Genomic DNA, 10,000 nt, shown 5'->3' with positions numbered 1-10,000 from the left:
AGGTTAACGATCTGTTCGATGGTACTACTACGTTTGCGGAATCCTGTCTGTTCTTCAGCAATGATGGTATCTGCTTGCAGCTGTAATCTGTTCCGGCAGAATGACTCATGAGCAAAACTTTGCTAGCATAGCTCATCAATCTGACGGTGCCGCGGTAGTTGTGGTAGTGTTTGATACTATGTCCTTTCCTGGGGAGGGTGGTCATAAGTGACTGGGTCCATCCAAAGCGTGTGCACGATTTTTTTTTTACAGGTGGCAGTTAGGATGTCAGTAAAGTACTGTCTCTTCTTCATGTTTCAATATTTCTGCAGGGATGTTGTCGATGCCTGCAGCGACTTCAGTTGCGGTTACAGCTTCCTCCTGCAGTATTGGGAAGTCATCATTTAATGAATGAAATCTTGCACTGTCAGTACACCTGGGTATCAGTATCGGTATCAGTGTCAGTAGCTCAAGGAGGCGTCAGTGCGTTCGGTCAAATCCATATACGCTACACCACATCTGCCAAGCAGATGCCTGACCAGCAGCGTAACCCAACGCGCTTAGTCAGGCTTCGAGAGAAAAAAAAGTAAATAAAATAAAATAAAATAAAATTTAAAATAATAATAATAATAATGATAATAATAAATAAATAAATAAAATAACAAAAAAATAAATAAAATAACAAAAAATAAAGAGAGAGCGGACTAGAAACCCCCCGCCCAACCCAGCACTAACACCCCGACAACACAAACACAGACTATAACAGAATAAAGGTTTATATATATTTATTCAGCACATTTTTTTTTTTATAATAAATTAAAAAAAAAAATACACAGAGATAATCAAGAAGATGAAGCAAAACACCTGGGTAGCCTTTGCTCTGTCTGTTGAAGAGGTCATAGCAGTTCTCAGTCCACCATTTTTTGGGGGGGTGGGGTGTCTTTTTACCGTGTGAGACAGCTGCCATCTTTGTACCCTTTCATAGAAACAACAACAACCACCACAACAACAACAACAAAACTTGCAGACAGAAAAGAAGGGTGGACGGGGGGCAGGTGGCGCTGTACCGTGACGAAGCACTCTCCCAGGGGAGAGCAGCCCCAACTTCAAACACAGAAATCTGTTGTTACAGACAAAAAATAATACAACACAATACAAGTGTGTTAATTGATAGCCTTGAGATGGCCTTAGTGGTCGGCGAGGCTCCAAACACCATCATTTGATTTGACTGAAGTGTGTTAATTATGAAGTATGAAGTCATGGTTTGTTTACGACCCTGCAGTAATGGTCAGCAAGGAATAAATCAATCTGAAATCGTCTTGGGACAAGAAATGATTAGGCCTATCCATATTATTGGATCAATATGAGGGGAGGGAGGAAAAAATATTCAGTTATATGAAGAATGAGATCGCCCGAATTTTTCAGCCTGTCATCATCATCATCATCATCATCATCATCATCATCAACTTTTTTTCTCGTTGTCGTCGACATCATCATCATTGACAGTCGTGTGTCAGTATCTCTCACGAGCAACGAGTGGAGTTCGTCTGTTTGAAATTCTTCCCACTTTGGTTCTATTTTTAAACCGTCTGATACTGTCCAGAAATACACACAGACACAGACACAGACACACACACACACAGACACACACACACACACACACACACGTAACATACCATGGACTGCCCCTCTGTTGTCACAAGCGTCGTCCAATGTGTGACCTCCTTGTTTCCCTCTTGTGACAGTGCTCGCCCTTTGTTTGCTCTTCACATGTTCCGACACAGCAATCCTTTGTCTCCGTCTGTGTCCGTCTGACTGTCTGCCTGTCTGCTCGCTCTCTCTCTCTCTCTCTCTCTCTCTCTCTCTCTCTCTCTCTCTCTCTCTCTCTCTCTCTTCTTCTTCTTCTTCTTCTTCTTCTTCTTCTTCTTCTTCTTCTTCTTCTCTCTGTATGACTCCCTCCCTCTCTCTGTGTGTCATTGTCTGTCTGCCTGTCTCTGTCTGTCTCTATCTGTTTCTCACTTCGTCTCTCTCTCCGCATCTTTCCCTGTGCGTGCGTGCGTGTGTGTGTGTGTGTGTGTGTGTGTGTGTGTGTGTCTCCCGCCCTCCCTCCCTCTCAGGGCTGGGTGGAAAAAAGCATGTGTACTTGCTTATCTCATTACCCTGGTGAAATAAAATTTCGTTTCGTTTCGTTTCGTTTCTCTCTCTGTCTCTGTCTCTGTCTCTGTCTCTCTCTCTCTCTCTCTCTCTCTCTCTCTCTCTCTCTCTATCTATCTATCTATCTATCTCTCTGTGCCTCTTCTATCTGTCTCAGTCTCTGCCTCTCTTTTTCTTGTTTAAGCTTGAATTTTTGAATTTGTTGGGCTTTTTTTTTTTCTTTGTTTTTTTGTATGCGGTTTACAAATAGCATTTTTATGTCTGTGTACTATGTGAATGTAATACATTCACCCCACCCACGCACCCACACATAAGCACACGCATCCTCCAAACACACACACACACACACACACACACACACACACACACTCGCCACACTCACTAACTCCCTCCCACACCTGGGATTTTACCACTGAGGTTTGAATAGACGTCGTCAAATATGCGTTCTTTTTTTCTTTTTTTCTTTTTTTTTCTGTCCCGGCGTCTCTGTGGTCCCTCCATTTTGAACTTTGCCTGTCCTTTAACGGCAACTGTTTGTGTGTGTGTGTGTGTCGGCCTGTCTGCCCGTCTCTCCTTCTCCTCCCCTCCTCTGTCCCCTCTGTCTGTTCCCACACTCTCCCTCCTTCTCTCTCTCTCTGTATATATATATATATATATATATGTATGTGTGTGTGTGTGTGTGTGTGTGTGTGTATTATATATACCTCTGTCTCTCTCTCTCTCTCTCTCTGTCTAGCTGTTCTGCCTATATATATATATGTGTGTGTGTGTGTGTGTGTGTGTGTGTGTGTGTGTGTGTGTGTGTGTACACCTCTGTATGGTTGGCTGTTTGTTTGTCTGTCTGTCTGGCTGTTCTGCCTATGCGTTTGTTTATCTGTTTATTCTGTCAGTAGAAGAAGAAGACACTGAAGTAGAAGACACAGAAGAAGAAGACACAGAAGTAGAAGACACAGTAGACACAGAAGAAGAAGACACAGAAGAAGACACAGAAGACACAGAAGAAGAAGACACAGAAGAAGAAGACACAGAAGACACAGAAGAAGAAGACACAGAAGACACAGAAGAAGAAGACACAGAAGAAGACACAGAAGAAGAAGACACAGAAGAAGAAGGGGGGGGGGCGAAGGGGGGGGGGCTTCGTTTTAAAGGGGAACAACCCTGAAGCTCTGTGGCAATCTCAAGTGGGTGGGTTGTTGTTTTCTTTGTTTACGACACTTAAACAGGGACTGAAACTAGAGACAAGAGGACCAGCGGACCATTGAATGAGCAGGAAGAGAAGGAGATGGATATTTCAGACAAGTCGAGACGAGGACAGGGGGGGTGGGGGGTGGGGGGGGTGGAGGTTTGCTCACAAAGAAATCAGTAAAACAGAATGAATGATAAGTCCGTGTTGTGACCTAAAATTAGGTTTGTGTCGTACGCGTGAGAAAGATAGAGAGAGAGGGTGAGTGAGAGAGAGAGAGAGAGAAAGAGACACATACACAGAGAGAGACAGAGAGAGATTTGGGGAGGGGACGAGGGAGAAAGGAGGGACATAGAGAGAGGGAAAAGGAGAGAGAGAGGGGGGGGGACCAGGGAGAGAGAAGGATAGGAGATGTAAGACCGAGAACGAAAGACAGAGAGAGGGGGGGAGAGAGAGAGGGGGAGAGGGAGAGAGAGAGGGAGGGAGAGAGAGAGGGGAGAGAGAGAGAGGGAGGAGAGAGAGGGAGAGAGAGAGAGGGGGAGAGAGAGAGGGGGAGAGAGAGAGAGGGAGAGAGAGAGAGAGAGAGAGAGAGGGGGGGAGACCAGGGAGAGAGAAGGATAGGAGATGTAAGACCGAGAACGAAACAGAGAGAGACACAGAGAGAGAGACAAGACAAGACAAATTCTTTATTTCGAGGATAATAGATAAGCACTGGTGTGCTTTTTTACATCCAGTCCCCGCCCTGAATAGGGTCTACACTACACAGTATTTAATAAAATGAAAGCATGGAGAGAGAGAGAGAGAGAGAGAGAGAGGTGGGGGGTGCAATGGATGAGAGAAGAACGGGGGCAGAGAAAGAAATGTATGTATGTATAATTATTTGTATGTATGTATGGAGAGAGATATACAGACAGACAGCAGACAGAGCGACAGACAGACAGACAAACAATGCGGCAAGACAAACAGAGACAGACTGACAGACAGACAGACAGAGAAAGTGAGTGAGAAGGATGAGCGGAAGATGAATGAGACAGGTACATGGGGAGGGAAGCTGGGAGGAAGAAAGAGGGGGTTGGAGGAGGAGGGGGAAGGATGTTTCTTGGATTCTGTGGGAGGCAGACTAAACGAATCTTGGTAAAAAGTCGATTTACGTGGGATAAAAGATTAACTCACTCAGTACGGCCAGTCCTCTCTTCTACTCTACACAGACCCCTCGGATGTCCAGTGGGTGTCTGAATGACCCAACCTTTAGCTTCCGTCGTCAGAATTGTGGTATTCTTTGTCAACATTCACCTCTTCAGTATAAGAGCCTTCCGCTTGCAATATTTAGTTAGCTAGTTATGTGTTAAATAGTCCAGTTGGTTGTTTATTGTAGGTCCCCACATGAACCTCTTTTCAAATAATAATCTACAGAAGTAGTGCATACAATATTTGATTATTGATTTTGTTGTTGTTGTTGTTGTTGTCCTAATCCCGCTTTCCCCCGTCCCGCCTCTCACACACACCCTTCCAATACTATGGGGGGGTTTTCTTTCTCCAAGCACTGACACTCACCCTCTCCATTTTAGATTTTTTACTCTATCTTTTCCACATTCTGTTCTCTGTCTATCTGTCTGTCTGTCTCTCTTCCTTTTTAGTCCCCTCCCCCTTGACCCCGCCCCCCCCCCCCCCCCCCCCTCCCCTCCACCTCAACCGCCCCCCTTTTCATTCGAACATACAAAAATGTCGATATCTAATTAATACTAACCATCAACATTACGATAGGAATGATAATAATCCAAATAATAATGATGATAATATCATTTATTTTCAGTCTAATATCATCATCTTAGATGAACAGACTATAAATAAACAAGAGAGGCAAAGCCTTCAAGATTCACTTGTGATAAATTACGTCCCCTAGCATTGATTACAGAGTAATTACCCCTTTTCACTATCTGCACCAAAACGTTTGCAAAATAAATGAAAATTCCATGCTTAGCAAAAGAAGTTCCTGTTTGAACAAAAAATGATAATAATGACTGCTCTTGTTGTTTAGAGAATACAAAAAATATAAATGTAACAGTAAATGCAGTTTGCATATAATTAGGCTTCTTTTTTATTTTTTTGTGCCCATCCCAGAGGTGCAATATTGTTTTAAACAAGATGACTGGAAAGAACTGAATTTTTTCCTATTTTTATGCCTAATTTGGTGTCAACTGACAAAGTATTTGCAGAGAAAATGTCAATGTTAAAGTTTACCACGGACACACACACACACACACACACAGAGAGAGAGAGAGAGAGAGAGAGAGAGAGAGAGAGAGAGAGACAACCGAACACCGGGTTAAAACATAGACTCACTTTGTTTACACAAGTGAGTAAATAAACGAAACGAAACGTGGGATAAACGAGGCGACGTATCGAGCCACGGGCTCTTCTCCAGGCAAATGAAAGGAGTGAGTGACAGACAGAAAGATACAGACAGAGAGGGGGGAGAGCAAAGTCCAGGATTTTGCATTACAGTTTCTCCTTTCACGTCAACTTCATTGCCACTGCAAGACATTATCTTGTTTTCGCTGTTTCTATTGTCAAGTGGTGTCACTGTCGTTATTATTGTTGGTTGTGATCTTCTTCTTCTTCTTCTACTCCTCCTCCTCCTTCTCCCTCTTCTTCTTCTTCTTGTTCTCCTCCTTCTCCTTCTTCTTCTTCTTCTTCTTCTTCTTCTTCTTCTTCTTCTTCTTCTTCTGCTCCTCCTTCCCCTTCTTCTTCTTCTTGTTCTCCTCCTTCTCCTTCTTCTTCTTCTTCTTCTTCTTCTTCTTCTCCCTCTTCTTCTTCTTCTTGTTCTCCTCCTCCTTCTTCTTCTTCTGCTCCTCCTTCTCCTTCTTCTTCTTCTTGTTCTCCTCCTCCTCCTTCTCCTCCTTCTCCCTCTTCTTCTTCTTCTTGTTCTCCTCCTTCTCCTTCTTCTTCTCCCTCTTCTTCTTCTTCTTGTTCTCCTCGTCCTCCTCCTTCTTCTTCTTCTTCTTGTTCTCCTCCTCCTCCTTCTTCTTCTTCTCCTTCTTCTTCTCCCTCTTCTTCTTCTTCTTGTTCTCCTCCTCCTCCTCCTCCTTCTTCTTCTGCTCCTCCTCCTTCTCCTTCTTCTTCTTCTTCTTGTTCTCCTCCTCCTCCTTCTCCTCCTTCTCCCTCTTCTTCTTCTTCTTGTTCTCCTCCTTCTCCTTCTTCTTCTTCTTCTTCTCCCTCTTCTTCTTCTTCTTGTTCTCCTCCTCCTCCTCCTTCTTCTTCTTCTGCTCCTCCTTCTCCTTCTTCTTCTTGTTCTCCTCCTCCTCCTCCTCCTTCTTCTTCTTCTCCTTCTTCTTCTCCCTCTTCTTCTTCTTCTTGTTCTCCTCTTCCTCCTCCTCCTTCTTCTTCTTCTGCTCCTCCTCCTCCTCCTTCTTCTTCTTCATCTTGTTCTCCTCCTTTTCCTCCTCCTCCTCCTCTTTCTCTTACAACTTCTCATTCTCCTCATACTTTTTTCTCTTTCTGTCCCGTGTTTCTTGTTATATTGTTCACTTTTTGTTTTGTTTTGTATAGTTATTTTCCTTTCCTTCTGTTCCTATTTCTTCTTCCTCCTTCTGTCTTATCTCAGCTTCTTCCTTGTCCTCTTACCCCTCGTCCTCACACACTCTCTCTCTCTCTCTCTTTCTGTATGTGTGTGTGTGTCTGTTTGTCTGTCTCTGTCTGTGATTTGAGGAGTGTGTGTGTGTGTGTGTGTCTGTCTGTGTCTGTCTGTGTGACTCTCACTTTGTCTGTATAATTGTGTCCGTCTGTATGCAACCACTGTATCTCTGCCTCCCTGTCTCTGTCTGTCTGTCTGTCTCTTTCTCTTTCTCTCTCTCTCTCTCTCTCTGTCTGTCTGTCTCTCTGTTTCTCTCTGCCTGCCTGTCTCTGTCATATATATATATATATATATATATATATATATATATATACATATATATATATATATATTTATTTATTTATTTATTTCTCTCTCTGGATGTCTGTCTGTCTGTCTTTTCTCTCTCGCTCTGTCTGTCTCTGTCTGTCTGTTTTTTTTCTCTATCTCTCTGTCTCTCTATCTCTGTCTCTCTCTCTCTCTCTCTCTCTCTCTCTGTCTGCCTGTCTGTCTGTCTGTCTCTGTCTCTCTGTCTGTCTGTCTGTCTCTCTCTCTCCCTCTCTCTCTGCCTGCCTGTCTGTCTCTCTCTGTCTCTCTCTCTGTCTCTCTCTCTCTCTCTCTCTCTCTCTCTCTCTCTGTTCCTCCTTTTCCTCCCCTACCCTCATGTCTTACGGTTCATCGGTGAAACGACGAGTAATCCTTCCCTCACGCGTGGTGTATTACACCCCTCCCCCCCCCCCCCACAGCTACCCCCCCCCCCCCCCTCACGCCCCCCCCCCCCCCCCCCCCCCCCCGCACCCCCCCCCCCGCACCCACCCACACACACACATAGCTACTCCTCACCCCCTGCCAGTTCCCCCTGCCCCCCTCCTCCCCCCACTCACCCCCCACAAACACCACATCACACGTCCTTCACCCTAACCCTCCCCTCCTTCCTTCCTCCCTCCCCACCAAAACAAAAGGCCAGTGAAATGAATAATGTAAACTTACCCCTCCGGCGATGGAGGAGGAGAGAGGTTTTTTGGGGGGAATTTGGATAGCAGTGGAGTGGTGAGGGGTGGGGTGGGGTGGGGTGGGGTGAAGGTAGGAGAGGTATGCTATATGACGTGTGATGTAAAAGGACACAGTCGTTGTACTTATCACGTATTTATATGCATGTATGTATGTATGTATGTACGTACGTTCGTTTGCACGCGCGCGTGCGCACACACACACACACACACACACAGAAGTAAGAGAGAGAGAGAGGTAATAGAGAGAGAGGGAGGGAGAGAAAGAGACAGACAGACAGAGAAAGAGAGAGAGAGAGACTCAATGAATAGTAATAAAGATAGATAAATAAACAATGGAGAAGACTGAAAACAATGACAGTCGACTAGGAAGTATGAATTATACAAAACAAACGATGTTAATTTCACACACACACACACACACACACACACACACACACACACACACACACACACACACACACACACACACACACACACACACACACACACACACACACACACACACACACACACACACACACACACACACACACACACGCCTGGCGTCGATCACCTCCAGTCTAGATGATCAATACTTATAATCCCCCTTTACCCACCACGTCACACCGTGAGAACACCCCTTGATGTTTACCTAGAGATTATGGACAGGGGGTTATAGAACAGGTCTCTGTGTCCCTGTCGACGTGTAGGGTCGGACAGTAAATGGAAGTGACCAGTGTGTGTGTGTGTACGTGTGTGTTAGTGTGTGTGTGTGTGTGTGTGTGTGTGTGTGTGTGTGTGAAATTCGGTAAATTGATTTGTTAAATATGTTGTTCTTTTTAAATTCATAACCTTGGGATTTTTTTTTTTTTTTCAAATTTTATTTTCTTTGTGTTGCTCAGTTAAAATTTATTCAGATGGTTGCTAAGATGTCAGCACAACAAAAGGCTAATCTGACAATAAATGGTTTCAGTCAGTCAGTGTGTGTATGTGTGTGTGTGTGTGTGTGTGTGTGTGTGTGTGTGTGTGTGTGTGTGTGTGTGTGTGTCCGTCTATGTGTGTGTGTGTGTGTGTGTGTGTGTGTGTGTGTGTGTGTGTGCGTGTTCTTTATCACATTCCTTCTACAGGACTTCTTTCTGTTTTGTTTTTTTTCTTCTTTTTTTCTCCCCTTTCCATTAAATATATATATGTTATTTTGTAACTGATGTAGATTAGCAAGGACAGATTGGAAGAATGGGCCATGCCTAAAATCTTAATCCTTGAATAAAAAAGCATTTTGAGTTCTGAGTTTGTTTGTTTTTTTAGTTCTGAGTTCTCTCTCTCTCTCTCTCTCTCTCTCTCTCTCTCTCTCTCTCTCTCTCTCTCTATATATATATATATATATATATATATATATATATATATATGGGAGATGGCGGGGACGGGGTGGGGCTGTGGGGGGGTTGTCCACCTGCATTGTGCGAGGCATAAAGTGCGCAATTAGTTGTCCTGCTGTTTTGTTTTTTAGTGGTGGCGTCGGTGGTGGTGGGTGATTGGTTCTTTGTTGTGTGTGGAGGAGGGGGGTGGGGTATGCAGTGTGTGTGTGTGTGTGTCAGTGTGTGCGTGTCTGTGTGTGTGTGCGAGTGTGTGTCTCTGTGTGTGTGTGCGAGTGTGTGTCTGTGTGTGCACGCGCGAGGCATTTTCCTCAAATTTCACCAGATCGTAACGATGATAAGAAAATGATAGATATGATATGCCAAGGGAGAAATCTGAGGAGTCCACAGCAGGGGAGGAAACTGCAGTCATACCAAGCATACAGTTGGCTCTGTATGCCTCTCTCCCTTGGAAAGAATTTCACTGGGTCCCCAGTTGCAACTTGTGAAGGGCTTATAATTTATCTTCCTCCTCCAACTTCCCACCGCACCACGCCCCTATCCTTATAATCTGTTTATCATCATCATCATCATCATCATCAGTAGTAGTAGCAGTGAGAATTAAATACAAAGTTGCGTGTCTCTGCTATTCTGCTTTCCACTCCGCAGGACCTACTTATCTTTCTGACCTTATCAGTGTTTACACTCCCACAAGAAATCCCCGCTC

At 44.3% G+C, this 10,000-nt stretch overlaps 1 protein-coding gene across 3 annotated transcripts in view; it reads left to right on the top strand.

Moving 5' to 3' along the window:
• Positions 1-10,000, top strand: part of LOC143286192 (PH domain leucine-rich repeat-containing protein phosphatase 2-like) — a 121,716-nt gene that overhangs the window by 51,784 nt on the left and 59,932 nt on the right. The gene's annotated exons all lie outside the window — the stretch shown is intronic.

Source organism: Babylonia areolata, chromosome 9 (genome assembly GCF_041734735.1).
Source record: "Babylonia areolata isolate BAREFJ2019XMU chromosome 9, ASM4173473v1, whole genome shotgun sequence".
Classification (NCBI taxonomy): Eukaryota; Metazoa; Mollusca; class Gastropoda; order Neogastropoda; family Buccinidae; genus Babylonia; species Babylonia areolata.
Note: the sequence above shows the minus strand (reverse complement) of the source record. Positions and strands in the feature narration are given on the sequence as shown.